The sequence below is a fragment of the Halichoerus grypus genome, chromosome 6, assembly GCF_964656455.1.
Source record: "Halichoerus grypus chromosome 6, mHalGry1.hap1.1, whole genome shotgun sequence".
NCBI classification, from domain to species: Eukaryota; Metazoa; Chordata; class Mammalia; order Carnivora; family Phocidae; genus Halichoerus; species Halichoerus grypus.
The window spans coordinates 117314516-117320515 of NC_135717.1; positions in this window are offsets into that span (position 1 = coordinate 117314516).

Sequence of the window (6000 nt, forward strand, 5' to 3'; positions counted from 1 at the left end):
CCACCACCAGAATTTATCAATTACTACTCCTTTTAACTCTCACTGTGCCTTGGACATTTTCTCTGTTACAGCACCTATCATGTTATAGCACACTAATTTTTGAATGGAATCTTCTCTACTAAACCTCTGAACTTTTTGAGGGAAAGACCTGCCCCTTATTTGCCTTTATTTTCCTAGAATCTAGTAGAATGGCTGTAGAGTGGACCCCCAAATGTTTGTAAAATGAACACCAAATTCTTTTTTTTTTTTTTTTTAAAGATTTTATTTAGGGGCGCCTGGGTGGCTCAGTTGGTTAAGCAACTGCCTTCGGCTCAGGTCATGATCCTGGAGTCCCAGGATCGAGTCCCGCATCGGGCTCCCTGCTCAGCGAGGAGCCTGCTTCTCCCTCTGACCCTCCCCACTCTCATGTGCTCTCTCTCATTCTCGCTCTCTCAAATAAATAAAGAAATCTTTAAAAAAAAAAAAAAAATTTTATTTATTTATTTGAGAGAGAGAATGAGAGACAGAGAGCATGAGAGGGAGGAGGGTCAGAGGGAGAAGCAGACTCCCTGCCGAGCAGGGAGCCTGATGCGGGACTCAATCCCGGGACTCCAGGATCATGACCTGAGCCGAAGGCAGTCGCTTAACCAACTGAGCCACCCAGGCGTCCCAACACCAAATTCTGATGACTAACTAAATGACATGGGTTTTGGGAGCTCAAATCTGATGCCCATTTTCACACTTTCACATTTTCAAAAGGAGTATGTAAAGGTGGTCACCATTTTGGGACATTCTAGTGGTTCCTCATAGCTCTTGTCCAGATTCTTTTTTTTTTTTTTTTTAAAGATTTTATTTATTTATTTGACAGAGAGAGAGACAGCGAGAGAGGGAACACAAGCAGGGGGAGTGGGAGAGGGAGAAGCAGGCCTGCCACAGAGCAGGGAGCCCGATGTGGGGCTCGATCCCAGGACCCTGGAATCATGACCTGAGCCGAAGGCAGACGCTCAACAACTGAGCCACCCAGGCGCCCCTCTTGTCCAGATTCTTATGATAACCTTTTTGGTATCCTTAACTTCCAGCCTCTTCCTATTCTGATCCATCCTGGACACCACTCCAGAATAATTTTTATAAAACATCATCTTCATCTTGTCATTCCTTTGGGCAAAATATGGTAGGACTCTCTAATCCTTTCCAGTCAAATCTAAATCTCTAGTCTTCACACAGGAGGCCCCCAGAACGCAGCCTCACTTTAGTATTCCAAACATATCTCTTGATCATTTTATAACGTAAACTATACTGGGGCTGGAATCTTTACCTGTCTGACCTCTGACTTACTCTGAGAAATAAGAACAATGGCTGGTCTGGGGGAGATGCTCAATAATTGTGAGGTTAATGAATAGATGAACTATTCCTAGTATATAATCATTTGTTTCAGCTAGTTTTCTTCTTGTTCTCTATATACACCAAGCTCCTATCAGCCCATCTTGTCTGCTAATACCTAATAAACAACACTTAATAGAATGTATTGCAAATTTGGGCGCCTGGGTGGCTCAGTTGGTTAAGCGACTGCCTTCGGCTCAGGTCATGATCCTGGAGTCCCTGGATCGAGTCCCGCATCAGGCTCCCTGCTCAGCGGGGAGCCTGCTTCTCCCTCTGACCCTCCCCCCTCTCATGTGCTCTCTCTCTCTCATTCTCTCTGTCTCAAATAAATAAATAAAATCTTTAAAAAAAAAAAAAAAAAAGAATGTATTGCAAATTTTAATATATGTGCCCAAATACAAGGCAGTGCCTTGTTGGGCGCCTGGTGGCTCAGTCGGTTAAGTGTCTGCCTTCGGCTCAGGTCATGATCTGGGGGTCCTGGGATTGAGTCCCGCATTGGGCTCCCTGCTCAGCGGGGAGCCTGCTTCTCCCTCTGCCTCTGCCTCTCTCTCTCTCTCTCTGGTCTCTCATGAATAAATAAAAATAAAATCTTAAAAAAAAAAAGCAGTGCCTTGTTTTCCCAAAGAGAACTAAAAAAAATGGTTTTCGGTTGACTTCATATATATGAATAGTCAAATGTCTACTTTAAGTAGTTACCAATTTAGTGAAAATATAAGCCTAATATTATTCAGCAACACATATTCAAAATCACATGTGAAATATTTATTTAGAGAGAATGCTTTTTTACTCAAACTTTCTAACAATTCAAATTATCAGTGCCTTCGTCATCTTTCAAGCCACTTTTATCATCAACTAGCTCAATTTACAGATCACACCATCTGCGCATATATCCAAACTGTTTGAGTTTTTTTTAATTCATACTATGCATATATATTCCTGATATCCACAGTATAACCTCTTCCTGTGGCTTTCTGAAAGGCTTACTCACAACAAGATCTAACACTTGAAACTGTAAAGTCCTAATCCAAGAATAATTCCTTAAATCTATGTTAAATTTTTTTTTTGCCTCCTTTTTGTTTTTAAGTGATTCCATCCAGTGATCTCTATAAGCTTGTGGAACTAGCATGAACTGGGGTGCCTGGGTGGCTCTGTCGGTTGGGCATTTGCCTTCGGCTCAGGTCGTGATCCCAGAGTCCTGGGATCGAGTTCCAAGTTGAGTCCCTGCTCAGCAGGGAGCCTGCTTCTCCCTCTGCCCGCCCCCCTCATTCTCTCAATCACTCTCTCTCTCTCTCTCAAATAAATAAATAAATAAAATCTTAAAAGAAAAAAAAGAACTAGTATCAGCTTAGGTTATTTCAGGATGCATCTTCCCCAAACCCTTTGACTAAAAACAAAATATATAAAACAGATATCATGGACTATAATAAGAGACTTTGTAAGAACACAAATTACAAGGCAACTTCTTTTCTGAAAAATTATTTGGAGAGGAAAAATAAACCTTATATTCGGGTATATAAGACATTTGTTCATTTCACAAATACTTAACGAGCACTTCTTGTGTGCCAGGCACTGTGCTAGGGACTAGAGATACAGTGACCTTAGGATCCCGTGGGGAAGACAGTCATTAAATGTATAATGCCACAGCTAATTAATTATGATCATTTTAAGTACTATTAAGTATACCTAGCTACAAGACAGAGGAGTAATAGAGGAACCTAAGTCTGTGGGACTAAAAAATAGTTTCTCCAGCAGTGCTATTTATATACAGTGCAGCAGTAATTCATGTACCCAGTCTATCTGGGTTCAAATACTGACTCAAATCTTAAGGTTACTTAACCTCACTTTCCTCATTTATGAAGTGGAGCTAACAATAGTACCTACCCCATGAAGATTAAATGACTTAATACACATAAAGCATTAAGAACAATGTCGCCACATGGTACTTGCTTAATAAATGCAGCTGTTATTGTCATTTCAGCAGGAACCTGAAAGACAAGCTGGGAGGAAGGGAAGAAAATCCAAGCAGGGGTGCTCAGGTGGGTCAGTCAGTTAAGCGTCTGACTTCGGCTTAGGTCATAGGATCGAGCCCCACATGAAATTCCCTGCTCAGCATGGAGTCTGCTTGAGATTCTCTCCCTCTGCCCCTACCCCCACTCAAGCTCACATGCTCTCTCTCTCTCAAGTAAATAAATAAAATCTTCAAAGAAAGAAAGAAAGAACTCTAAGCAAAGAGCTACATGTGCAAAAGCCCAGAGCATAAAGTTGCTTGGCCTACAGTAGAACTGAAAGGCCAGTGTTTCTAAGCATAGAAAGCTAAGGGGGAAAGGATACCATGAGATATGAGATGAAGCTGAGAAGATAGGCTGAGGTCAATAATGCAAAGCCTTGTAGGTCGGGTTAAGGAATCTGAACTTTATCCTAAGAGTGAGGAAACCTGAAGGGTTTTATAAAGGGGAGTGACAAGCTTAGATTTGCAATTTTCAAAGCTTTCTCTGGCTATGGAATGGAAAACTGGTTGGAAAGAGGCCTTTGGCCTCTATTTTATAGATGATGGGGAAACCAGTAAAGAAGTTGATTCAGTCTTCTAGATCAGAGGTGGGTGGTGGCACAGAAGAGAGAAGGAAACTGAATGACTACAGAAATAGAAGGCAGAACCAGCAAGACTTACTGGGTGTATGTTGCAGTGAGGGGGCATGGAGGGAGAGGCACTAAACAATAAACATGTATTTGAGGAAGGAAGGAGGGAAGGAAGGAATTCCTGTGTTCCTGCCATATTGTTTTACTGCATGAAATGCCTTCCCTCTACTCCATCTTTCCAGGCATAACACCTTCCCATTTCCTCCACAAAACTGTCTCTGATTGATCTTGTCCCCTTCTTCCCAGGAGTGTTCTAGAATTTTAGAGCTGAACATTCTTGAGATATATAATGATTGAGAGAACTTAGACACTGCCTGAAGACAGAGAGCATCTTTTAGTCAACTTTCTTTTTTTTTTTTCTTTTAAGATTTTATTTATTTATTTGACTGAGAGAGACACAGTGGGAGAGGGAACACAAGCAGGAGGAGTGGGAGAGGGAGAAGCAGGCTTCCCGCCGAGCAGGGAGCCTAATGTGGGGCTTGATCCCAAGACCCTGGGATCATGACCTGAGCCGAAAGCAGACTCTTAACAACTGAGCCACCCAGGCGCCCCTTTAGTCAACTTTCTATCCTGCCCACCTCATCTCCCCAACACTTGTAGAGATTCTCATTACAGAACACTTTCTCTGACTTCATGAGTGGTATAGTCATAAACAGCCTATGCTAATATAAAGCTCCTTGACCCATTAAGCATTATACGGAGGTTTCACAACCATTTTCTTCTCGGATCTTCACAGAATCCTTATAAAATAAGTGCTATTACAGAGAAAATAAACTCAGAGCTAAAGTGACATGTCCAAGGTCACACACACTAAAGGAAATGGCAGTGCTAAGATTTGAACCTAGATCCTGTTTCCAAATGGGATGCTTTTTACAACTCTCCATGGAGGGTAAATATTCACATGCACTTGAGACATTAAACTCTCAGAGGCAGCTAAGTGCCACTTCTAAGAATCCTTCCCAGTTTCAGTAATTAATTAATTTATTCAAGAATACTTATTGAGCACCTACGGGTGCCTGGATGGCTCAGTTGGTTAAGACTCCCACTCTTGATCTCAGCTCAGGTCTTGAGCTCAGGGTAGTTAAGTTCAAGCCCTGCGTTGGGCTCCACGCTGGGGTGGAGCCTACTTTAAAAAAAAAAAAAAGAATATTTATTAAGCACCTACTACATTCTAGGAATGGCACCTAGTATTAGGGGTAAGGTACAGCAGTGAACAAGGCAAGAAGGTGCTTGCCCTGTCTAGTTCAGGGAGGGGGCCAAACAAGGAAACAAATATATAAACAGTGTTAAATGCTAAGTACTATAAAGAAAATATAGAGGTGCTGGGGGCAAATGTGTATCCTTAAAATGGGCATTACTTTGAATAGGGTGGTCAGAGAAAGCCTCTCAGAAAAGTGACATTTGAAACCGACCTTGGTCTTCAGGAGGCGCTTAACGAAAGGCATTTCCCCACAAACCTAGTTTGGAAGCCGGCGTCTAAAGCCAAAAGGTACTTAGTGTGCACAGGGGCCGCTCCCAGGCCTCCAACCCTGGCCACCTCACTGGCCCTGGACAGTTCCCGGCCTACTCCGGCCGCCACCACTAGAGGGCGCCGCGGATCTCCCCAGCGCCCAGGAGTGGCCGCGGCCCCAGGCACTGCCACACTGACACCTGGCAACCACCGCGTCAAGGCCCCGAAGCCCGGGGTACGGATGGAGGGCAAGGGCGGCGCTAGGAAGCCCTAGGGAATCGCGAGGGATCAGCAGGCCCTCAGAGAGAGGACGTCCCCAAGATCACAAATCCAACCACTGCCATACGTCCTCACTGGCTCGGGGACAGCCAGTTTCCGGCGCCTTTAAATCAGGAAATACTGGCTGCGTCCAATCCTGGTCCTTCTTTCGCCACTTAGTCTTAGCGTCGGTTCTTCGCCAGGGGAGCGCCAGGCCGGCCGTCTACGGATACCAATCAGCACTCAGGAAAGGCGCATGCGCTCTGGAAAGAATGTGACGTACAGTGAACTTTGAC